Genomic DNA, 26,305 nt, shown 5'->3' with positions numbered 1-26,305 from the left:
TGGGTTCAATTTCCTGTACCAAAAGAGAAAAACAGTTTTTTTTGGCTCACAGTTTCATAGACACCTGATCCATAGATGTCATTGTTTTGGACTGTGATGAGTTAGCACATACTGATGGGAGTAGGTGGTGGAACAAAACAGGTCACCTCATGACCTGGAAATAAAAACAGAACACGAAAGAGGAAGAGACCAGGGTCCTATAATCCTTTTTAGGGCACACTCCAAATATTTAAAGACCTCTCAAAAGGCCCTATCACTTCCAGATTCCACCACCTTCCAAATATGCCAACTTGGGGACCAAGCTTTTAATATATGGGCCTTTGAAGGGGGCTTTTAGGATTCAAATTGTAGCCAAAATATTCTTTCTTCTATGCAAATACATTGTGCCTTATGCTCACTTAACTCTTTCACAAATTCTTCATAGCTAAATGGTTTTTAAAAATTCATTTCTTACCTTTATTCTGGCAATTCTCTAGTAACATTCTCTTGGCTTAACATTTTCCAGCCCACATAGAAGAAAAATCTCTGATTTCAATGTTATATGAAACCCTTCTATAGTCCAGTTCTTTTCTAGCTGCCTGACTTCCAACCACTGATGTCCTACTCCCGCCACGTGCTTCTGGTCCACATGTCCACCAGGTAGTTCATGTTTCAGGCATCCAAGTTCCCTGGTTGCCTTCACACACCAAGACTTGGAAATGATCAATATTTAACAGATAAGTTTTAATGGAAACAATGTGTGCATGCAGGCAAATGAGTCTCAAATTGCTTTGAAGATGCACCCCTTAGAGAATCCTTTTAAAACTCTCTCCAGGATCAAGATGGTGGAAATAAGGGAGGCTGCAGGTTTTAACTCCACAGTTTGGAATCAAAGCAGGGAGAGAATCGCATAATGGAGAGGTGGGTGAGAGAGAGAATGAACTGATTCAAAATACTGAGCTATCAGAGCATTTTAGGGACTTGAAAATTTGGGTTACTAGAAACAAAAAACAGAAAAGAATTTGTTACACAAAGGGCAGTATCTGCAGCATCAAGGCAGGTCTGGGGAGAGGGAATAAGACATGGAGAAAAGAGAGGCAAAGCTGACAAACTTAGTTCAGAAAAAGCAGTAGAAGAGAGAGAAAGAGTTAAGCTGGTGCAGAGTTGCAAAAACACATGTTGAGCAAGAAGTGTTCTATTCTCTCAATTTGCCAGTGGAGAAGAGTAGTGGGCAGCCTGTTTATAGAGAGCATACCTCAACTTACAGCTAGGGATAGGCTTCCTACCTAGAGATAATAAGAAATATCTTAATTAAATATTTAAAAGGGAACACCTTTTAAATGAACCAGCTGAGCAACCTATGTAGTGGGGTCACTATCTATGAGATGAAGATACCTGAACCCCTCCTCTCCTTCTGGCTTCTGCAATGAGTGAGGTGGAGCAGAACAGAGGGCATGACACTACCAGGGAGTGCAGCACCTATGGTGTGCTGCATGTCTCTGCCCTAGGCCACCACTTTTTGCTTCTGCCAGTAGTTGCAGCCCCTAGAAAGTGGCAAGTACTTCTGCTGTTGGCCACCATCACATACCCAAACTTTCTTCACCACCCCATGTCCTCATTGCCAGGCTGTCACATTCTTTTGCCACTGTACCCCATGCACTGAAACTCATAGCTGTTTTGATAACCTTAAGTGTGTGCTGCATATCTATAGGCAGATCCACAAGACTGTAGTACCAGGCAGGGAGAGACCTGTCCACTCTTTCACAATCAGGGGTCATTTCTTCTGACTTTCCAGAGAGTTAGTATGTGACAGACATACTGAGGAAGTGTGGAACCCAGCTAGGTTCATTCCAGAAATGGGGAGGTCTGTGTCCATAGGGCTTGCCTGAGGCTTGAAATCATGACCTGAGTTCTGCACAGTTCTTGAAGGAGAAAGGTGAACTAAATGCAGAATAAATTAATATACAGCTCTTTGTTTCATCATGGGGAAAGCTGATGTAATTACTATCTCTGAACCCAGAGAAACCAAACCAGACTGAGAAGCAGCATAAATCAGGTTAGGAAGAGTGCTAGATACAATGGATAGAAGAACTGGACACATGCACTGAGGCATTTAGAAGGGCTGTGATAGATGGTGTGGGGCATTGCAATGTGTGGACCAGGGGAATAAGCCGATTAAACCATTCATTATGAAAAAGTTTGTCTGCTTTAAGCAATACTTAGGATGTACTGAGATGAATTGAAAGATGATTACAGAAGTCTAATCGAAAGTTGAGGTGGGACACATAAAATAGGAGTGCAAAGAAAGAAATGGACTCAAAAAGGAAGAATTTGAAAAAAAAGGAATAATAAAAAGAATCACAGGGAAATAAAAGGGAGACCAACAGACTAGAGGAAAAGGATAGAGAGAGAGGGAGAAGAAGAGGGCATGAGGAAGTATTGGGGAACAAAGTCTACCATATATGCTATGTCCATGTATGAATATACCATGATGAATCTAGTTTATATACATTATTATAATGTACTACTACTACTACCACCACTACAACTACTAATGACAATGGAAAGAAGATCAGGGGAATAGAGGGAGCAGATCAGGTGAAGAAAGAGGGGAGGGCAAGGGTAAGTACTAAGGATGAGATTGATCAAATTATGATATGTGCATATATGAATATTGCATAATGAATCCATTATTATGTATAGTTATCATGCACCTATAAAAAGAATAATATTTTTTAAAAAAGAAGAGGATTTACAGGGAAGTGAATAAAGGAAGAACTAAATATATGCAACCATTGAAAATCACCTGAAGAAGGCCCAATATTTTAGAGACTGAGAAAATAGCAGAAATAAGCAAGGTACATCAGTTGATTGCAGAGAAAAAAGATGAGCTTCAGGGCACAACACATCTGCAGTGTTCTGTGGGTTTGCCAACACCAAAAAGTGAGGCCCCAATAAGACCTAGATGGAAGGGCTTGCCTGAAGCTTGAAATCATTTTTTTATATCATACAGGTTACCAACCTTGGGTTTTCCTTCCCTGCTGGGGACAAAATGTTGTCATTCACACTATAATAGTTGCAAGAGCCTTGGCAACAAGGCCCTTCTTGAGGGAGGGGCTGGATAAGGTGCAGACAGGGCAACAGTTGGAGAGAATATATATTGTCTCTCCTGCAACTGTCACCCTTGAAAGCAGCACCTGGCTAACACCTCTGTTGCCTCTAAGAGTATTCCTATGTCTTTAGAACCATGTGGGCTCAGGCTGAGGCTCCTACAACACTTTGTCCTCAAGTGGTCTACTTGATTTGCTGAGATTGACCCCTGCTTTGGTCAGCTCAGGGTGCTCCAACAAATACCATAGCCTGGGTAGCTGAAAAAACAGACATTTAAAGATTTCTCACCTTTCTTTCTTTTTTTTTTTTTTGAGTGTGCCCATTGGGATTTTTTTAAGTTGATTTTAGTTTTTTAAATACATGACAGCGAAATGTATTTCAATTCTTATTACACGTATAGAGCACAATTTTTTATATCTTTGTATAAAGTATGTTCACGTCTTTATACATGTACTTTTTTGCATTACAATTCTTATTACACATTTTTCATATCTCTCTTTGTATATAAAGTAGGTTGACACCCAATTCCTGTCTTCATACATGTATTTTGGTTATTGATGTCCATCACATTCCACCATCCTTTCTAATCCCCTGCCTCCTCTCTTTCCCTCTCTCCCCTCTTCCCTATCTAAAATTCATCTATTCATCCCATGTTCCCCCTCCTTACCCCACTATGAGTCAGCCTCCTTATATCAGAAAAAAACATTCAGCATTTGTTTTTGTTTTTTTGGATTAGCTAACTTCACTTAGCATTATCTTCTCCAACGCCATCCATCTACCTGCAAATGAGATGATTTTATTCTCTTTTATTGCTGAGTAAAATTCCATTGTGTATATATGCCACATTTTTTTTTTATCCATTCATCCACTGAGGTTGGCTCCACAGTTTAGCTACTGTGAATTGTGCTGCTATAAACATTGATGTGGCTGTGTCCCTGTAGAAATGCAAATCAAAACTACTCTAAGATATTATCTCACTCCAGTCAGAATGGCAGCTATTATGAAGAAAAACAACAGTAAGTGTTGGCAAGGATGTGGGGAAAAAGGTACACTCATACACTGCTAGTGGGACTGCAAATTGGTGCTGCCAATATGGAAAGCAGTATGGAGAGTTCTTGGAAATCTGGGAAGGAAACCACCATTTGACCCAGCTATCCCTCTCCTCGGCCTATACCCAAAGGACTTAAACACAGCATACTACAGGGACACAGCCACATCAATGTTTATAGCAGCACAATTCACAATAGATTTCTCACCTTTCTAGAGGCTGGAAGTACAAGATCAGAGGGCCAGCATGGCTGGGTTCTGGTGAGCACTGTCACCCCGGATTGTAGACCCAGGCTTCTCTTTGTTTCCTCACACAGGAGAGAGAGAGAGAGAGAGAGAGAGAGAGAGAGAGAGAGAGAGAGAGAGAGAGAGAGAGAGAGCGCAAGCAGATTACCTCCTTCACGAGGGAAGGATGCAAGGCAAGACTTGGACGATGACTGGAGTGACTAAGTACACTGCACACACCTAGCACCAAGGAGCAACACACAAGCAGATGGATGCTAGCAACAGGCTTTGAAGGGAAACTGCTTCAAGCTCACAGAAAGCATCTCTCTCCCTCTCTCTCTCCCTCTCCTCTCTCCTCTCTCTTTCCCTCTCCTCTCTCTCTCCCTCTCTTCTCTCCTCTCTCTATCCCTCTCCTCTTTCCCCCCTCTCCTCCCCATCTCTATGCTGGGATTGTGGCTCAGCGGTAAGAGCACTCACCTAGCATGTGCAAGGTTCTGGGTTTGATCCCTAGCACCACATTAAAATAAAGGTATTGTGTCCAACTACAAATAAAAAAAGAAATATTAAAAAAGAAAGAAAGAAAGCACCTGTCTCTATTCAGGTGTGTCCTGGACGTGTTTCCAGGAATTTTTCTGTGTGTTGCATTAGATGACTAATAATTTGGACTTAAAGCTATTTATTTTAATTCTAATATATTTACTTAAATTTTTAATGTAAATCTTTTTATTTATATATGATAACAGAATGCATTACAATTCTTATTACAATATAGAGCACAATTTTTCATATCTCTGGTTGTATACATAGTATATTCACACCAATTCATGTCTTCATACATGTACTTTGGATAGTAATGATCATCACATTCCACCATCATTAATTACCTCATGCCCCTTCCCTTCTGCTCCAACCCCTCTGCCCTAACTAGAGTTCGTCTAGTCCTCCCAGGCTCCTGCTCCCTATCCCACTATGAATCAGCCTCCTTATATGAAAGAAAAAATTCGGCATTTGGATTTTTGGGATTGGCTAACTTCACTTAGCATTATCTTCTCTAACTCTATCCATCATTTACTGATGAGTAATATTCCATTGTGTACATATGCTACATTTATTTTTTATCCATTTATCTATTGAAGGACATTTAGGTTGGTTCCACAGTTTAGCTATTGTGAATTGTGCTGCTATAAACATTGATGTGGCTGTGTCCCTCTAGTATTGTGTTTTTAAGTCTTTTGGGTGTAGACTGAGGAGAGGGACAGCTGGATCAAATGGTTGTTCCATTCCCAATTTTCCAAGAAATCTCCATACTGCTTTCTATATTGGCTGCACCAATTTGCAGTCCCACCAGCAGTGTATGAGTGTACCTTTTTCCCCACATCCTCACCAACACTTATTGCTGTTTGTCTTCATAATAGCTGCAATTCTGACTAGAGTGAGATGAAATCTTAGAGTGGTTTTGATTTGCATTTCTCTAATTGCCAGTAATGATGAACATTTTTTCATGTATTTGTTGATTGATTATACATCATCTTCTGAGAAGTATCTCTTCAGGTCCTTGGCCCATTTATTGATTGGGTTATTTTTTTTGTTTGATTTTTTTTGATGTTTATCTTTTTAAGTTCTTTATATAATCTAGTGATAAGTGCTCTATCTAATGTGTGAGGGGTAAAGATTTGCTTCCAAGATGTAGGCTCTCTATTCACCTCACAGATTGTTTCTTTTGCTGAGAAGAAGCTTTTTAGTTTGAATCCATCCCATTTATTGATTCTTGATTTTAATTTTTGTGCCAAAGAGTTTTATTAAGGAAGTCGGGGCCTAATCCCAAATGATGGAGATTAGGGATTACTTTTTCTTCTATTAGATGCAGGGTCTCTGGTTGCATTTGTAAGTCCTTGATTCATTTTGAGTTGAGTTTTGTGCATGGTGAGAGATAGAGGTTTAAACTCATTTTCTTGCATATAGATTTCCAGTTTTACCAGCACCATTTGTTGAAGAGGCTATCTTTTGTCTAATGCATTTCTTGCCAACTTTATCTATTATAAAATAATTGTAATTTTGTGGGTTAGTCTTTGTGTGTGCTATTCTGTCTGCCAGTCTGTTTTGGTGCCAATACCATGCTGTTTTTGTTATTATTGCTCTGTAGTATAGTTTGAGGTCTGGTGTAGTGATGCCACCTGCTTCACTCTTCCTGCTAAGGATTGCTTTAGCTATTCTTGGTATCTTATTTTTTCCAGATGAATTTCATGATTGCTCTTACTATTTCTTTTATTATTATTTTATTATTCTTTTACTATTGCTTTTACTATTTCTATGAGGAATGTCATTGGAATTTTGACCAGAATTACATTAAACCTGTATAGTGCTTTTGATAGTATGGTCATTTTGATAATATTAATTCTGCCTATTCAAGAGCAAGGTAGATCTTTCCATCTTCTAAGGTCTTTTTTTTATTTCTTTCTTTAGGGTTCTGTAATTTTCATCATATATATCTTTCTCCTTCTTTATCCTTTTTGATTGACTTTAGTTTGCTGTCTTATTCATTTGATATGAGAAGATGGAAACTCCTGCTTGCTTCCGCAGTCCATGTGAGTGGTATGATTTTTCCCAATCCTTAACCTTCAGTCTGTGAATGTTTTTTTCTATGAGATGTGTCTCTTGGAGGTAGCATATTGTTGGATCTTTGTTTTTAACACAATCTCCTAGTCTATGTCTTTTGATTGGCCATTGACATTCAGGGTTATATTTGAGACATGATTTGTGTTCCCAGCCATTTTTGTTTATTTTTGGTATTTAATGTGACTTGGTTTCTCCTCTGATTATATTTTCCTGTAGTGTAATCCCTCCCTCTGCTGATTTTCATCATTGTTTTTCACTTCCTCTTCTTGGAATATTTTGCTGAGTATGTTCTATAGTGCAGGCTTTCTAGTTGTAAATTCTTTTAATTTTGTTTATCATGGAAGGTTTTTATTTCATCGTCAAATCTAAAGTTTAGTTTTGCTGGATATAAGATTCTTGGTTGGCATATATTTTGTTTCAGAGATTGGTATATGTTGTTCCACAATCTCCTGGCTTTGAGGGTTTGGGTTGAGAAATCTGCTGAGATATGAATTGGTTTCCCCATAAATGTGATCTGATTCCTCTCTCTTGCAGCTTTTAAGATTCTATCCTTACTCTGTATGCTAGGCATTTTCATTATAATATGCCTTGGTGTAGATCTGTTGTAATGTTGTACATTTGGTGTCCTGTAAACCTCTTGTATTTGGTTTTCCCATTCATTTTTCATGCTTGGGAAATTTTCTGGTATTATCTCATTGAGGAGATTGTGCATTCTTTGGTTTGAAACTTTGTGCCTTCCTGTATCCCAATAAGTCTTAGATTTCGTCTTTTGATGCTGTCCCAAAATTCTTGGATGTTCTGTTCTTGGTTTCTCACTTTCTGCACTGTGTGATCAACTTTATTTTCCAGATTGTATATTTTGTCTTCATTATCTTATGTTCTTTCTCCCAAGTGATCTAGTTTGTTGGTTATGCTTTCTATTGAGTTTTTTATTTGGTTTATTATGTCCTTCATTTCAAAAATTTCTGACTATTTTTTTTCAGGGTCTCTATCTCTCTCCTGAAGTAATCTTTTGCTACCTGTATTTGCTCTCTTATCTCATTGTTGGAGTGATCAATTTTTGCTTGTATTTGCTCATTTAGGTCATTCTTTAATTCACAGAACATTTTAATTATGAACCTTCTGAACTCCTTTTTTGATATTTTATCAACTTTGCTGTTCATAGGTTCTGTTATTATAGTGTCCTGGTTTGTTTGGGGCACTTTTCTCTCTTGTTTTTTCATGTTGTCTATGTGTCTTCCATTCTTGCAGTGTGGATCTGAGATATTACAGTTTCTTCCCTATATTCTTGTAGTACCTGTGCAGATTGTCAGTACTGCACCTTGATGTTGGGCTTCCAGACCCTGCTGGTGTCCCTGGATGGATGCTACTGCATCCTAGCTCTGGGACCTGTGTAAGTTGGAGTGGGTGGGTCTGGGCCACTGGGCTTGACCTCCCGAGGTAGTCTGCTGATAGGCAGGGGTGGTCCTGCACCAAGGGCTAGGCTCTGGCATTATCTGCTCCACCAGAGGATGCCTACTGAAATCCTGGATCCTGCATGGGCTATTGTCTATTTAGCTAAATTTTGGTTGAAATATTATTTAGTCAAATTTATCAATCTTGAAAATGGCCTCTACATTTTTAAGGCAAATTCCCCTGAGGTTTCTTGTATGATATCTAAAGTATTGACTTTTTAAACAATAAATTATTTTGAAATAAATTTAGGTTTGCAGAAAAGTTGCAAATATGGTACAGAGAGTTCTCACATATTCTTTACCCATACTCTCCTATGTCACACAGTACTGTTTTCAGTACAAAGAATTAACATCTGTGCATCATCATTAGCTAAACTTTCACATTTACTAAATTTTCCCACTAATGCCTTGTTTCTTGTTGTTGTTCCAGGATGCCACTTAAGACACCACATTGCATTTCTTCATCATGTCTCCTTAAGTTTCTTCAATCTGACCACTCATTAATTTCTCCTGGGTTGGGGCTGGGGTTGTGGCTTGGTGGCAGAGCACTTGCCTAGCACATGTGAGGCACTGGGTTCAATTCTCAGCATCACATAAATAAATTTTAAAAAAGTATTGTATCCATCTACAATTAAAAATAAAATTTTAAAAATTTCTCCTTGTTGTTTTTAATCTAACCCTTTGAAAAATATTGGTCAGGTTGTTTGCAAAATGTCATTCAAATTATTCTCAAGATAGACTGAGATTTGCAGAGGAATTTCGATTTTTTGGAAGAATGTCACTAAGATAATATACCATCTTCATCCAATTACATCAGGGGAGCATGATACAAAAAGACATGCTAGGTGTGGTGACCCATGCCTGTAATTCTAATGGCTCAGAAGCTGAAGAAGGAGGTTCTCAAGTTCAAAGCCAGACTCAACAAGCAACTTAGTGAGCAACTTAGTGAGACCCTGTATCTAAATAAAACATAAAATAGCTGGGGATGAGGCTCAGCACTTAAGCACCCCCTTGGTTCTATCCGCTTACTGAAATAAAGTAAGTCAATAGATGTGGCCAGCAGCAATGTTGTCATGAGGTTCCAATGGTGATTTTCTATTCCCTGCCTTTCTTCTAAATGTGTTTACTATAGAAGACTTGTACAGAAGATTTGTTTTTTCCCTTTTGTTAATTTATTTATTCATCTTGTTGGATATAGAATTGAACTCCAGAAAGATTAAAGGTCAAAAGAAGAAAAATGAGAATACAAAGCCAATCTGTGAATTCAGAAAACATTATAAACACACCAAAATACAAGTTTTAATCAACAACCAAGTCTTACCGGAGACATTAACGGGCATGGTACAATGTATTTGAGGCATACTTTAGTTTTTTGAAACTAAAATATAGTAAATCAATCTAAAAAGATAATAAGCCAATATCTAGAATTGCTAAACATTCTTACACAGGAACTATAAAAACCACAATAATGACAGCAGAGGTAAGAGGTTGCCATTTAAAAAATCCACAAAGGATGCCAGAAAAGGACAAGGAAATCTAAAGATATGCTTAATTTTCTAGTAACCACCTTGGGCCAGCAACTCTGGCAGACGGGAGCCAGGCTGCAGATGTGCAGCAGCGGCGGGAGGTCAAGTCCGGCTCCCGCTCCCCGCAGCAGGGGTAGGCTCTGGCATCTCCTTGGGGCCTGCCGCCAGCGCGCTCTGAGGTGAGTGAGCGGCGGGAGGAGTCCAGCGGTCCGCGCCAGCACCCGTCTGCTCTGCCTGCCAGGGACACTTGAGAGGCGGGGACACTTGAGAGGCGGGGACACACGGTGGCGCAGCCTTCCGCGGCCGGCCGTGACCTTGGCGAGCCACTTCCCTGGCGCCCAGGTGTCTACGCGGTGCCAGCCCGGCCGAGGGGACCTTGTGGCACCCACCTGCTTCAAGCCGCGCCGGCTGGGGTCTTGGAGCCTGTTGCTGGCTGGAAGTTCCTGGAGGCCTTTGGCTCCTCCAAGCTCTGTGCTCCTGCGCCTATCTGTGTCCCTGTGCCGCCTGCGGCAGGTGCAGGAGCTGGGCGCTCCTTCTCCTTGCCGAAGTCTGGGGGCGGGCAGAACATTTCCACTGCTGGTCCAAGGACACGGGATTTGGAAATCCTGGATGATTACCTTTGTAAGAAGCTGGGAATAATTTCTTTAAATTTCATCTCTTAGTTTTCCATCTTGTTGCATTTCTGAGGCAAATGGAGAATCCGTGAACAACTTTAGTAATGAAGAGTTCCACTGCCACTTCCTTAACGAAGGCTTTACTGTCAAAGACATTCTGAACCCAAAAATTAATGAGTGTCTTCTTCAGATGATAAGAGTGCCTTTTATGTTGCAGACCTTGGAGACATTCTAAAGAAATATCTAAGATGGTTAAAAGCTCTTCCTCGTGTCACCCCCTTTCATGCAGTCAAATACAATGATAACAGAGCCATAGGGAAGATCTTACCTGCCATTGGGACAGGATTTGACTGTGCTAGCAAGACTGCACAGTGAGGATTACCTATGCAAATCCTTGTAAACAATCTTCTCAAATTAAATGTGTTGCCAGTATTGGAGCCCAAATGATGACTTTTGACTGTGAAGTCGAGTTGATGCAAGTAGCCAGGGTGCATCTAAAGGCAAAGTTGGTTTTGCAGATCAGCTCTGATGATTCCAAAGCAGTCTGTTACCTCAGTTTTAAATTTGGTGCCACACTCCAAAACCAGCAGACTTCTTTTGGAACTAGCTAAAGAATTAAATATTGGTGTCAGCTTTCACATGAGGAGTGGGTGCGCTGGTCCTGAGATCTCAGTTCAGGCCATCTCTGATGCCCACTGTGTCTTTGACATGGGAGCTGAGGTTGGTTTTAGCGTGTATATGCTTGATATTGGTAGAGGCTTTCCTGGATGTGAGGATGTGAAGCTTAAGTTTGAAGAGATTACCAGTGTGATCATCCGAGCACTGGACAAATACTTTCTGTTGGACTCTGGAGTTAGGATCATAGCTGAGCCAGGCAGTTATTATGTTGCTTCAGCTTTCACTCTTGCAGTTAATCTCATTGCCAAAAATCATGTTAAAGGAACAGATAGGCTCTGATGATGAATATGAGTCAAGTAAATAGACCTTTAAGTATTATGTGAATGATGGAGTATTCACAGATCATTTAATTGCATCCTTTATGATCATGCACGTATAAAGCCCCTGCTGCAGAAGAGACCTAAACCAGATGAGAAGTATTATTAATCCAGCATATGGGGACTGACATGTGATAGCCTTGAATGGATTATCCAGCACTGTGACCTGCCTGAAATGCATGTGGGCAATTAGATGTTTTTTTGAAAACATGGGCTCATACACTGTTGCTACTGCTTCTACTTTCAATGGATTCGAGAGGCCAACAATCTATTATGTGATGTCAGGACCAACATGACAATGCATGCAGCAAATCTAGAACCATTGCTTCCCACCCGAAGTTCAGGAGCAGGACATCAGCACTCTGCCCGTGCCTTGTGCTGGGGAACTAACAGCATGAAATCTCATTTGGCAGCAGCAGCATGTGCCTCAACTTGTAGCTATATATGCCACTCTGTAGCTGTTAACTGCAAGGTTAGTTTAAGTCAAGGGATCTGGGGGGACCATGTTACTTAATTACTGCTACATTTGAAATGTCTTTGTAAGTGCAGGTTTGGCACAGATGCCAGCAACATGGAAGACTAGAAGGTGGGGTCACACTTATCTGTGTTCCTATGGAAACTATTTGAATATATGTTTTATATGGATTTTTATTCACTTTTCAAACAAGCTATTAAAGAGGGCCCTCTCAGCTTCCAGCAAGCATTTATAGCTTGTACAATGGCAGAATGGGCCAAAAGCTTAATATTTTCACCTGTTTTGAACATATATATCATCTAAGAAAGAAGTTTGGGCAATTATCTGTTTCAGCCACAAACAAATTTAAACAAAATAGAGGGTGTTCAAAGAAAATCCATGTATCAGGGTTTTTTTTCCCCTTAGACAACAAAATCAGAATCTCCAAATGTGTTGATAATAATAAAAGAGCTTTAATCAACCTGATAATCAATATGTTCTCATGTTCTGGATAAGTTTCCTCTAAGTCCTTTGTTAAGTCCTTTGTTATAGTTTGGATCTGGAATGTTCCCTTAAGGCTCATTTGTTGAAGACTTAGTCCCAACAAAGCAGTGTTCAGAGAAAGTGGTTGGATCATGATGTCTTTGACATCATTGGCTGATTATTCTACTAATAGATTCACAAATCGATGGCATTATTGGAATGGGTTGGAGACTATAGGGGGGTGGGGTCTAGTTGGAGTAAGTATGGTCCAGGGAACATACACTGGAAGACTGTATCTTGTTCCCAGCAGCTTCTTTGCTCTCTGCTTTCTGGTTTCCATAATATGAGCAGTTCTCCTTCGTCACACACTCACCAAAGGCTCAGAAACAATGAAGCCAAGTACCATGGATTAAAACCTCTGAAATTATGAGATAAAATAAAACTTTTCTCCTGTTTTTCAATGTTTTTATTAGTGCCTTACAGTTATACATAACAGTGAGGTTTATTGTGACATGTTCATAAATGAATATGACATAGTTTGTTCTCCTTCAACCCACAGTACTTCCCCCTTCCCTTCCCTCCTTCCTCTTCCTGATCCCCTTCCTAGACTCTACTGGTCTTCTACTTTATTTTTTAATTTATACATTAAAGTTATATATAAAATTGTGATAGATGCATAGATGAACATAGTATATTTTGGTCAACTTTCTTCTCCAGCTCTTCCCCTTTCCCTACCATCACTCCTCCAACCTCTACTGATCCCCTTTTATTTTTGTGAGATCATTAAAAACAAAACAAAACAAAACTTTTTTTTTTCTTTCTAACTTCCTCACGTGAGAGAAAACATTTGACCTTTAACTTTCTGAATCTGATTTTCTTCTCTTAGCCTGACATTCTCCAGTTGCATTCATTTACCAGCATATGACAAAGCTTCATTTTTCTTTATGGATGAGTAAAACCAGTGTGTGTGTGTGTGTGTGTGTGTGTGTGTGAGTGAGTGTACATATACCACATTTCTTTATCCATTCATTTTTTAACAGCCACCTAGGCTGGCCATGAGAGAACATCTGTCATCTGTAGAATAAGTATTTACACTCACTCCAATACACATCAATCCAGGTGGGATTGTAGAACATTCATTCTTGAGCTATTTGGATCCTCCTGTGAGAGGGGCACCTAATGTAAGCCTCCCACTGGGTCCACCCCGCTTAGAGCCTGGGTCTGAATATGGAGTAGGAGTTCAGGGAACCTAGGAAGGAAGTGAGTCAGAGTGTCCTAGTACCAACATTTCCGCTTCTCTGTGCCCTCGGTTAACATTAACATTTTCTACTCCTTCCTAGGCAGGGATCCAGAGGTTTGCCTCCAAGAGTCCAAGACAACTGGGTACCATGAGGAAACACTGGAGAAAAAATGCTGAGGGAAGAGTAGAAATGGGAAGAGTTGGTCATGTGGAAACTGAGTTCTTAAAGAGAGAAGATGCCAATGGGGTGAGTGGCACTTTTAAAATTTTGTCCTTTTTCTGTGTGTGTATACACACATGTGTGCACAAGCACACTACTGGCATGGAATCCAGGGCATTGCACATCAGATCTCACATTAATATCACATGCTGTAAGCATTGGTATGTATTTGTCCCTATAATATGCTGATTTTAATTCTTTTGGCCAAATAACTAGGAGTGGGATATCTGGATTATAGGGTGAATTCATTTGTGCTCATTTGAGAAATCTCCATACTCATTTCCATAGTGGTGGTACTAATATGCAGTCCCACCAATAATGTATGTGTACCTTTCTTCCCACACCATTGCCAGCAATTATCATTAACTTAATGATTGCCATTGAGGTGAGATGAAATCTTAGTTTCGTTTTTTTTTGGTACTGGGGATTGAACTTGGGGGCACTTGACCACTGAGCCACATCCCCAACCTATTTTGTATTTTATTTAGAGACAGGGTCTTACTGAATTACTTAGCACCTTTCTTTTGCTGAGGCTGCTTTGAACTTGCGATCCTCCTGTCTCAGCCTCCCAAGTCACTGGTTTTACAGGCGTGTGCCACTGCACCCGGCAGCTCTTAGTGTAGTTTGATTTTGCTAAAAATGTTGAACATTTTTTTTCCATATGTTTTTTGTTCATTTGTATTTCTTCTTTAGAAAATATCTAATTAGATCTTTTTGCCCATCTTTTAGTGGGTTTTTAAAAAACATTTTAATTATTTATTGGTGTTAAGTGTTTTGAGGGTTTTTTTGTTTGTTTGTTTTTAGGTCTAAATGTTTTTATTTGAAACAAATAGTTGTACTAAGCAAGACATTACTTTCCCCACTCCAAACTAAAACATCACAATAGCTGCAAAATTCATTAGATAAGCACAACCTTCTCATCATGGTTGGGGTAACCTATTTATAAGCAGTTGTTCTTATGTAAAATATTACCCCAGACTACTAGCATAATACAAAATGGTCTTAATACTGTGTGGGGGCAGTATGTTCTGTAAGTACTGAAAGGTAGAAGAAGCACAAACACAACCCATTGTTTAAAAAAGCTAAATAATTCAAAGTAGAATTTTCAATCCTCACAGCCACCATGCTGTTTGGCTTCTTCCAAAAACTTGTCCAAACCCAAAGGATCTTCTTCCAGCTGAACTGGTCTTCTCAGCTTCTCTAAGGTTTGAACCAGAAAACTTGTCAGGAACAAATCTGTTGGTCTTTATTCTGGTTTCTAGGTCATCACCAAACATGTTCTTGTCCAGATTTTTACTGAGCCTATAAATACTCTGGGCCATATCTTTACCACCTCTCCAGGCTTGATCATAAACATTGTAAATTTCATTCTCTGCACCTAGGAATCCACTGTCCATACCCTTGGATTGGTTGAAAAGCTTTTGGTCATACTGCACTTCATTAGAATTCCAAGGACTAGGTACACCAAGAGTAATAACTTCACTGATATCTCTATTCTCATTTCTCTGCAGCTTTGACCTCTTATCAGGAGCTGCCCTAAGAATATTCCAGTCATGCAGATTCTCTTATTGTCTATCATGACCGATTTCATCTCTCTCACGTGCCTCACTATCTTCTTTTTCCACATGGGTCTTGATCCTGCTCTCTTCTCTCTGGCTTTTGGGGCCATTTTTTTAAGTTTCCCTTCATATTTCTCCTTTTTTTTTTTTTTGAGCCATCTTTTGCTACTTGTGCATCCATTTCCACAGCTTCATGAACCTTCCATTCAGCAATGTTGAGCACTTTGGCCAGTTTGGCAAAATTCTCTGTTATGTTTACTGTCCAAAGTCCTCTTCCATCAGCAGCTAGACATTTATCCAATGAAATTTTATAATCCTTTGCATTTTTCCAGTTGGAAGCACAAGGAGGAATCTGCCACTCTTGTTGTTCCTTCACAGTAACCTTTTGACTAGGAGAATGCATGACAGGTGTAGGAAGAATGCAAGACAGGTGTAGGGAATTTTCTTATTAACCTTGAATCTTGAAGGTACCATTGGATCGTTCTGCATTTCTATCATTCAAATAACCATCTGTTTAGCTCCAGAGTTGAAAGCTACTCCCTGCTGAGATGGTGTGTAGGGGATGTACTGAGCAGGAGCCAGTTTATCAGCTGCTGGTACTGGCATGGCTGCGGCAAACTTTTTGCTTACTGATTACTACCCTTGACTTTTCTGTTATCTCTTTAATAGCTTCTTCAGCAGGTCTTTTCTGGATCATCTATATTCATAACCTCCTTTGGAACCAGGTCAGTGAATTTGCTATAAATGACCTTGTCTTTTGACTGTCATTTTTGAGCAGTTGCATCATATTTAATTTTTCCTCAGGATCCACCTGAATGGCCAGTGCATTTGACATTTTTTTTCCCTTTGGTCTCATATCCAATGGATACTGCATCACATACATCTCAGGAAAAGATCTTCCATTTCCAAAATTCTCTAACAACTGAGATATCCCTCCTTTTCTGTACCTGTATTGGGGTGGGGATTCTCTTTGGGAGGAGACCAGTGAAGTCTGCCATGACCTTTAAGATCTTGGTTTTTCTTAAGCCTCAAGCTGCCCTTGAGACAGCTGAGTAGGTGCCCATAAAAAGCTGAGCTTTGGGCAGGAGGGAGTGCCCTCTAACCCACCCGATGCTTCAGGGAAAAACACAGGACACTCCAGCAGTGGGCCAAGCTATGGCTCTTGGCCACAAAGACCCTCAGGGAAGACCCCAGCTTCAGTGAGGCCTAGTTCCCACAGCGGGCAGACCCCAGCTTCAGTGAGGCCTAGTTCCCACAGCGGGCAGCTGGAAGATGTAGCCATGATTTCAGCCCACATGGTTTGGAGTTCCAGACCAGTTCACCACCTGGGGTGTGTGGACAAAGATAAAGAAAAATGTGGTTACTCAAAGACCCTTCCCCATATGCAGGACCCGAATCCTTTTCAGTTTTTATATACTCTGGATATTAACCCCCAACCGATGTGATTCTGCAATCTGTATACGGGGGAAAAATGGGAGTTCATAACCCACTTGAATCAAATGTATGAAATATGATATGTCAAGAGCTATGTAATGTTTTGAACAACTAATAATAAAAAAATAAAGAAAATTAAAAAAAGAGTGACTGGCAAAGAATTTCTCCCATTCTGTAGACTCTTTCTTTACACTCTTAATGAATTCCTTTGCTGAGCCATGGTGTGGTCTGCTGCTGGAGTCTCATGTATTCTTCGCTGAAACATCCAGTGGGTTAGAGGGCGCTCCCTTTGCTGTGCAGAAGCTTTTTAATTCAATGACATTGCACATTGATACTTGTTTTTCTCTCTTGAGCTTTAGGAGTCTTATTAAGGATATTGAACCCATATTGCATCCTTTGGATGAATCCAACTTATTCATGGTGTACAATCTTTTTAATGTGTTTTTGAACATGGTTTGCTAATGTTTTACTAGTATTTTTGCACTTATGTTCGTCAGGGATCTTGGTCTGTACTTTTCTTTCCTTGATGTGTGTTTTTGTGCTTTTGGTATCAGGATGATACTGCCTTCATAATATGAGTTTGAGAGTATTCTTGTTTTTTATTACATATAAGAATATGAAGAGAATTGACATTAGTTATTTAAGAGTCTGATAGAACTCAGATGGACTTTTCTTTGTTCAATGACTTTTAATTGCTGCTTTAATCACATTGTTTGTTATTGGTCTGTTTATATTTTCTATATCTCTTTGGTTCAATTTGAGAAGGACATATGTGTAAATATTTTCTAGATCTTCCAATTTATTGAAAGTAAGTTTTAAAAATAGACCTTAAAGGTCCTCTGAATTTTAGACATGTCTGTGGTGATCTTTCTTTTTTTATCTCTAATTTTGCTGATTGCATCTTCTCTTTCTTTCAGGTAAATTGGCTAGAGGTTTATTAATCTTATTTATCTTTTCAAAGAACCAATTCTTTGGTCCATTGATTCCTTTGTATTTTTTTAATTCCCGATTTCATTGATTTTGGCTCTGATTTTTATTATTTTCTGTCTTCCATTGGTTTTGGAATTAGTTTGTTCCTGTGTTTCTAGGACTTTGACATGTTCATTTGGGATCATCCTGATTTTTTTTTGTGTGTGCTGTTATTGTGTATGTGTACATGTGTGTATGTATATAGGCCCTTAATGCTAAATGTTCTCTCTCCTCTTAAAACTGCCTTCATAGTGTCACAGAGATTTTAGTATGTTGTATCTCTATTCTTGTTTGATTCTAGATTTTATTTATTTCTGATCTCATTTTTCTATGACCCATTCATTTAAAAGATAATCGTTGAATACCCATGTTTTTATGTGGTTTCTATACTTTTTTCCTGCTATTGAGTTCGAATTTCATTTTATTATGACCTGATAAGGTACCAAGGACAATATAAAATTTTTTGTTGTTGTTTCTATCAAGACTTGCTTATTGACCTCAAATATGGCCTATTTTGGGAAAAATACCACGAGTTCCTGAGGAACAAAAATTTAGCTGTCGTTGGATGAAATATTATATAGACATATTTTGCATTCATTTGATTTATAGTATTGTATAAATCACAATTGTATGCATTGATTTTATGTCTGGATGACCTGTAGGAGGGGTATATTCAAATCACCCAATATCATTATATTGGGGTCTGACTGGGTCTTGTACTAAAGAAGTGTTTGTTTCATGTAATTAAGTGCATCAACATTTGGGGCATAAATACTTCTTATCATTATATCTTCTTTTTTGATCATTCCTATTAATATTTTATAGTGACTTTCCTCATCTCTTCTGATTAATTTTTGCTTAAAATCTATTTTATGAGCTATGAGAGAAACTATTCCTGCTTGTTTTGGGATTTCATTTGAATTGATTATATTTTTTTCATTTTTTACTTTAAGTCTTAAATATATTGGTATTTAATATGATTATCTTACAAACAGCATATGTTGCTTTTGGTTTTCCAATATATTCTGCCAGTCAGACCATATATATTCAGAATTATTGTGAGATGCCTACTGTTCTGAGATGTTTTGTTTCATAGATTTAATTTATACATATTTAATTTTACATTTCTTTGTATAATATTTATTTGTATAATACTTCTTTGGTTTAGTGATCATGAAATATTTTAATTTATAGTTCCTTCTTTAAGTTGATTTATCATGTATTTTTTCATAGTAACAAAAGCTGACTAATAAATCTTTCAACTTGCTTGGACTTCTGAAGATGCGGAAGGCTAATTAGTTTTCTCCTATTAAATATCCTAATATGTTCATTTTATTATTCTTATTTTTTCTCTGCCCAAAATTTCTTATACTTTTGTACATATTCTGGGTATTGACCACAGCCTATCAAATGAAGAAAATGAAACAGAATGTGGTGGTTATATAATATATATATATATATAATATATATATAATATATAATAATTATATTTATAATATATATAAATATATAATAATTGGTTATTATAATTAAAGTTATATGACAAATAATTTAAAAGCATTTTAACAGCCAAACGCTACCATATATAGGGCCTTGATAATAAAGGTCATCTCACTGAGTGACTCTTTTCAAACAATCTCAGCTTCATTTATTCTACACACTAGCAATATGCCATATGATGGCATTATACTGTGGTATCCTTATATTAATGTTCCACTTTCTCTCCTCTGATATGCTTTTTAATGGCAATCTTGCATTTTTATATTGCACTAAGCCAACAGACTGTATGGTAGCTAATGACATGTGTTTCTGCTGTCAAAACACATTATATGAAATCTTCCAAAATTTGAATGTGAAGTCTTAGTTAGCAAATATTTTGCCATTGCTAAAGTATATGTATGCTCATAAATGAAAAAAGTTATTCTAATATGAAGAATATAAACATGATAATGCAGACAACCCATTAAATGCTCTGGCAATGAGAATCTTTTTAAACCTTCTAGTTACACTTTATGCAGATTTCTAATTCCCAGTCCCTGCCACCACCTCTTGTCTGCTAATGAATCTGTAACAATAATGCTAAGGCCAGATGTAATTCTACATTTGTGATGGCTGAATCTCAGAGAGCAAGTTAAAATATTTTTCCAACTTCCCTGAGTCTTTTCCTGGCATTCAGCTTCAGCTGGGCAGATTTCTCTGGTCACTCTACTGTGCTAACAATCTCACAGTGTGTGAAATGACACCTGCTGAAGATGACTGGTAGTACAGGCAATATGAAGTACATCGAAGAATGTGTTCTCTTTTTTCAAATCATAATCTCTATTCCAAAGAGATTGATTTTAACATTAGAATTAAGTTAGTCTTCTGTCTGGGCTTGTTCTTAACATGTGGTTATTCATCATGCAAGTGACAGTATAGGACTGTTTCACCAAAAACTTAACTATTGATTAAACACCTCTGTCCTGAAGAGAAGCCTTACTTCCTCTATTGATATGTAATGGCAGAAATGGAGTTTCAGATCTAATACTGCTTAAATGGCACATAAATGTTACTTTGCCTGTTAGCTATGACTCTTTTTCAAGAAAAGCAGTTTGCTAATTAAATTCTCATTAATGATTTTGTTAAGAAATAATTTCCCACTTCTATGTTCTTTATCTTCTTGATGCTCTCTAATTCAAAATTTTTATCTTCTTTTTAACTTTTCATCTTCATCATCCTTCAATGTTTTCATAATAGATTCTACTTCTCCATCCATGGAATTTATATTATTGGTTTTTCTTCTTTCCATCTTTTAAATTCTCTTAATCATTATCTGACCTTGGTAGCACTAAGCACAGAAAGGCATTTTTAGTAGAGAAAAATGGGTACAATACTGTACTAAAAATATAGACAATCATCACTGAGAGTCTCTCAAAACCCTTTCTCTTAACATATACTGTAACTGTGTTGGTTAAATTGGAAGAATTTTGAAAGCCATCAGACCATCAATGCAGATATGTCCGTATGAAATTCACAACTCTGCACTATTTGCTGGACTCTTCTCTGTCACACTTCAGCAGCATCCTGAATTTCTTCCCCGCTCCATCATCCCAGATCCATGAACCTCTGGTCACCATTCACCATCAGCCAATGAAAAGCACTGATGGGAAGTGCTATGGGCTATGGATAAAGAGACCAGAGTATTCATTCCATGACCTTTCTTGTCTTCCTTGAAGTTTTTCTAAGGCCACTGCTGAGGTGGCAGCAGTTCTTCCATGACAGCCTCAGGCCAAAGCCAAGGAATACATCTTTCCCTGCACCTGATACCTGGAAATGCAACCATCTTTCTGCTGTTGCTGATCCATCAATGGACTCTTTACCACTGCCCACACTTCTGTGAGATATCTCTGCCTCAAAGGCCATTCAGCAACTTCTTTGTGTGTGCCATCTATTACAAGGTGAGGTGATTTTGACTTGAAATTTGAATACCATTCTTTTTCTATGAACCTTGGAAGGACCACAAATAGTCTCTGAGAAAACACTTATCTTTCATCCAATTGTGAACATGGCCCATGAAAGACCATGCCTATTCAGAAAATAGTTCTTCATGGGTCCGTGTACATTCTTTTATAATGTTCAAGTTACATGGAGATAAGATGTTTTCTTTGTTCAGTTAGAGCACCAGCATGAAGGTAAGGCACTGAGCCCTACTATAAGAATGTAAAGGCAAACATTATGTGGGCTAAGCCTCAAGGATGCCTTATCTATACTCAAGCCAGATGTTTATTCATACATACATGTCATCTACATCAGAGTGCTTCAGAGTGATTGATTCCACTTGTATCTGCAGGCTGCTGTTTCATGGCTCCAAAGAGAGTGGCTATGACCTGCATGGCAGTTAATTCCAAAACTGGTGAGGGTCAATGGATTAGAAAAGACAAACAGACACATGTAGAGAGAAAGCTGAGACCAGCTGGATTATTATATGCTGATGGAGGTATAATGACCCAGAGCTAGCTCAGGACATTTATTAAATAGATTCTAATATCAAAATAGTTTTTTTTGTGTAAAAGTTTCTTCAAAGCATGTAAGATGAAGGACAAAGTTCTGGGTATTCCAATTATAATTATCAACTTGCACTCATAATTCCCAGCAGCTAGTGTCTGAATTCAGGATCAAGACCAATAGTGCCATGGCATGCATGGGACCTCCTTTCAGTAGGGTGTCATCATAGCAACTGGGCAGTCTAGCGATTTTGCACAAGGAGTTCGCAGCACAGTTGCAGTCCTGTGGTCTGCCAGTCAGAGACTGTGAATCAAATCACCACTCCTGATAGATAGTTACAATATTGAAATACTTCTATAGTGGTTGATGAAGAGTCCTGAATGATCCATCCCCTATTGCTGGCCTCCCCCTGACTCTCTTCTGTCATGATCTATATTCCATGTTCTCCTTTCAGCTATAGCCTTCTGGGTCAACTCTAGCCCTACAGATGGGGTCCATTCCCACCTGAAGTCTATGCCATTCTTTGGTTAAGTTTCTGAATATCATTCTTGGAGATCCTGTTTTTATTTAAATTTTTGACATTTTGGAGTTCATCAGAATTTGGACATTATAATTTAGGTTTTTGGAACTAATACACTAAATATTATTTATTTTGACTACTAATGTTTTGAACCCCTTAAATTTTCTACTTGATCTTCATTTTCTTCACTCTGGAACTCTCCCATGTGTATCCTCACTAGCATTCAGTTTCAAATTGGAGAGTGCTAACTGATGTCATCAAAAGGATTAAGATAATGAGGATGGTGTTAGTTACTTCTGGACACAGTGACAGACTCATGTGGGATATCAGCCAGGGTTTGTTATGAGAAAATGAAAGAGTCCACTTTCTCTGGTTAGAACTCTCTGTCGAAAGGTGTGTGTATTAGGCAGCTTGGGTTGCCATAGCAGAATACCATGACAAGGTGGCTTGAACAACAAATATTTATTAAATGTTCTGGAAACTGTGAGATTGAGACCCAGATGTCATTAGAGTGGGATTCTTCTGAGAATTTTCTCCTTGGATTATAGATGGCTATCTTCTCCTTGTGTCTCCATATGATCTCCTTCTGTATATGTGTGTCTGTGTCCTCTTCTTTATATGAATATAGGTTTTATTATCATTGTAATTTATTAGTTGTACCAATTAATAGACTTCATTGAGCCATTTCCACAGGTGCATTGATCATGTGCACTCTCCCATTGACCCTCTCTCATCCTCTTCTCTGTCGCCCTGTACTGTTCCTGGTCCATAGTGGTCCCTATTCCACTTTTAGGACATTTTTTTTAAATCCCCCTGGTTTTTGTATTTGAGGGAAAACAGGCTATGTTTGCCTTAACTGTGTCTGACTTATTTCACTTAACTCCATGCCCTTGAGTTCCATCAATTTTCCTATGAATGACAAGATTGTATTATTTTTTATAGCTGAATAATACTCCTTTGTGTATATATATTATACTTTTTAATTTGTGAATATTTTGAGAGGCACCTAGGCTGATTCCACATTCCCACTGTAAATAGTGCCACAATAAACATGGGCATTCAGGTATCATTTTGTATGCTGACTTTATTTACTTTTGATAAATACTCAGAAGTGGTAGTTCTATTTTTAGATTTCTGAGAAATCTCCATATGTTTTCTATAGAGGTTGTACTCATTTACATTCTTACCATCAGTGTAAAAGAGTTCCTTTTATTCTACACCATCACCTGCATTTGTAATTTTTTAAATAATTTTTATTTAAAATTATTTTTTTATAATAGCCATTCCAGTTGGGGTAAAATGAAATCTCATTGTAGTTCTGATTTGTATTTTCCTGATGGCTAAAAATGTGGAACATTTTTTCATTTATTTACTGGCCATTTGTATTTCTTCTTTTGAGAAGTATATCAAGGTCACTTTTTCCCATTTTTATTGTGTTTACATATTTATTGGTTGTTAAGTTTATGAGTTTTTTAAAGTATATCTGCATATTATTTCTCTGTCAAATGAATAGCTAAAAAATATTTTCTCTCACTAAGTTGTCTTTTCACTCTGTTTATTAGCAGAGGCTTTTAAATTTGATCCATTCCTCATTGTTAGTGAGCAGGTGGTACTAGTGCCTCCCTTCCCCTAAGAAATTCAGTTCCCTGTGGACCTGGAGTCCATGATGAAGAGGAGCATCCCCCATGCAGAGGGGCTGAAGGTGGGGTCTCTGTCTATCATTCCTTCTGAGCACAGGTGGTGAGGGGCTGTGGGTGCTCCTCTATAGAACTTGCCAATGACATTATCTTGTTAAAAACCACATAACACAGAGTGCCCTTGTGCTTAAAAAGTTTCCTTCCAAGAACCTAAAGGTAAGATGCAGGACTAGGGAGCAAGAAGGACATGGTGGCCTAGAGTTGTGCTCCTCAAAGGAGGGCTTCATCTGCCAATTGATCAGTAAAACTAATGGCAAACGAATCAGACCTGCAAGAAATAAGGCACGTCTGTGAGGACTTTGGAAATACACTTATTATCCTGCAACCAGCAAGGAACCTTGCCCTAAGATTTGCAGAAAGCCCTTTGGAATAGAGGTTTTCATTTGTAACAAATACTGATCAGTCTCTTTTGTGTGTGTGTGTGATCAGCTTGTGGTCTTGCTCCACCTTGGGGACATAGTCTGGCTTCGTTGAGAGTTTTTGCAATTTTGATGCTCTCTCTCTAGATACTTGAACTTGACCCCTTTCACCAAGCTCTCCATCTCTGCCTTCAGGGTCTGGATCTCTCTTTTATTCTTTTTTTTTCATTCTTAATTTTATATTTTTATTTGAGACATAGGAAGTATATTTCTTTAATTTTTCTCTCTGGAAATGAACACATGGAGCTATAGCCTAATGGAGATTATACAAAGGAATGGACATCTCAGTGTAGTACTTCATATTTTCACTCCGTAGCTTATAAATATATAATAGTCACAGTGAATCTTTACTTAATACTTACTATATGATGGGTGCTTGCATACACCATCACATTTTCGTCCTCTGTCATGTGAATTTTTTTTTTTTTTATTCTTGAGGAGAATCTGGTAAATGGAGTTAAACTTGTTGATGATCCTCTTCTCGTCTTCCTTTATCTTGCGTATAGAGTTCACCTCATAGGCATCAATGAGAATGTTCATTTACATGTATTCCTATCTCAGCTGTTTCATCTTCCTGTCTGCAGCCTTCCACAAGCTCTGCTACCTGGTTCTTATGTCCTCCAGTGCTCTTGATGCCTGTTGATACAACTGTACATGATGGTTAGTTTATGTTTCAGTTTATTTTTCAGATTGGGGCAGGTCAGTTTCATGGACACCAGAGAGGAGGCCTTGTGCTCCACCAGGAAAATGTGGCAGATACGCTGGGCATATTTGGGGCAAAATAAGTCCCGCAGGCAGTTGTGCTGAGAGCATTTGCAGTGCAGCAGGTTTCCAAATGGCAGCTGCAACAGATGGTCTTGGAAGGCAGGGCTCTCTCGGGATGTGGCTGCAAGTGCTCCTGACAGAAGGAGGCCATGCACACTAAGCAGGTCTTCACGGTCTCCTCCACCTTCAGACAGTGGTCACAGACCACCGGGTGTCTGGTCTGGGGGCCACCAGGGGAGCGTGGTGTCCAGTTAGTGGTGGGTGCCTCCTCCAGCGCGGCCTGTAGAAACTGGTTCACCAGGGCGCATGGTGCCGTGTTCTTCTGCTCCGGGAACTCTGGGGAGACAGCATGTTACTTGGGCACTGGTATGGCTTGCCCTGGATGGCCCACATATCATTCAGGCAACACCCGCAAAAGTTGTGGCCACACGGGGTGGTGGCCGGCTCCATAAAGTGCTCCAGGCAGACGGAGCATGACAGCTTCTCGCCAGCAGGAACAGTTCCACAATGGCACTGGACTCCTAGGCCGGAGACCAACACACGACCATCCCCAGGCTGTCGAGGACATTGTATCCTGTTGTACTCAAAGTTTAAATACTCATACACTGCTGTCCTGGCCCATCCAGTGGTCTTATTATGGTAGGCATAAAACCTACAAGCCATCTAACTGGAGATTGATCCCAGGGCGGGTGTTTTACCGCTGACCACATCCGCAATCCTTTTTATTTTTATATTGTATTTTTTTATTAGGGTCTTGCTAAGTTACTTCTGGTCTCTAAGTTGCTGAGGCTGGCTTTGAACATGTGATCCTCCTGCCTCAGCGTTCTGACTTGCTAACACAGGCATGCACCACTATGCCCGGATCATCTAACTTGAAGTTGTGAAACTGAAATGTGAACAGAAATCAAGAAGATCCATTTTGACAAATTGTAGAAGATAGTGTCTTTGTCTAAACTCAAGGATTTAGTCACTGTGTGGAGATTTGAAAATATGA

At 38.9% G+C, this 26,305-nt stretch overlaps 3 pseudogenes; 1 reads left to right on the top strand and 2 right to left on the bottom strand.

The window, feature by feature from the left end:
* The first annotated feature begins 892 nt into the window (after positions 1–892).
* On the top strand, positions 893–11,965 carry LOC124077217 (ornithine decarboxylase-like; annotated as a pseudogene).
* A 3,104-nt stretch (positions 11,966–15,069) lies between these two features.
* LOC124077215 (SNW domain-containing protein 1-like) lies at positions 15,070–16,805 on the bottom strand (annotated as a pseudogene).
* A 7,721-nt stretch (positions 16,806–24,526) lies between these two features.
* Positions 24,527–25,974, bottom strand: LOC124077214 (E3 ubiquitin/ISG15 ligase TRIM25-like; annotated as a pseudogene).
* Between the last annotated feature and the right edge of the window lie 331 nt (positions 25,975–26,305).

The sequence above is a fragment of the Marmota monax genome, unplaced genomic scaffold (genome assembly GCF_021218885.2).
Source record: "Marmota monax isolate L192 unplaced genomic scaffold, Marmota_monax_Labrador192_F-V1.1 WCK01_AAM20220418_F8-fsc00293, whole genome shotgun sequence".
Lineage (NCBI taxonomy): Eukaryota > Metazoa > Chordata > Mammalia > Rodentia > Sciuridae > Marmota > Marmota monax.
The sequence above is the reverse complement of the archived record's forward strand: the minus strand, read 5'-3'. Positions and strand labels throughout refer to the sequence as shown.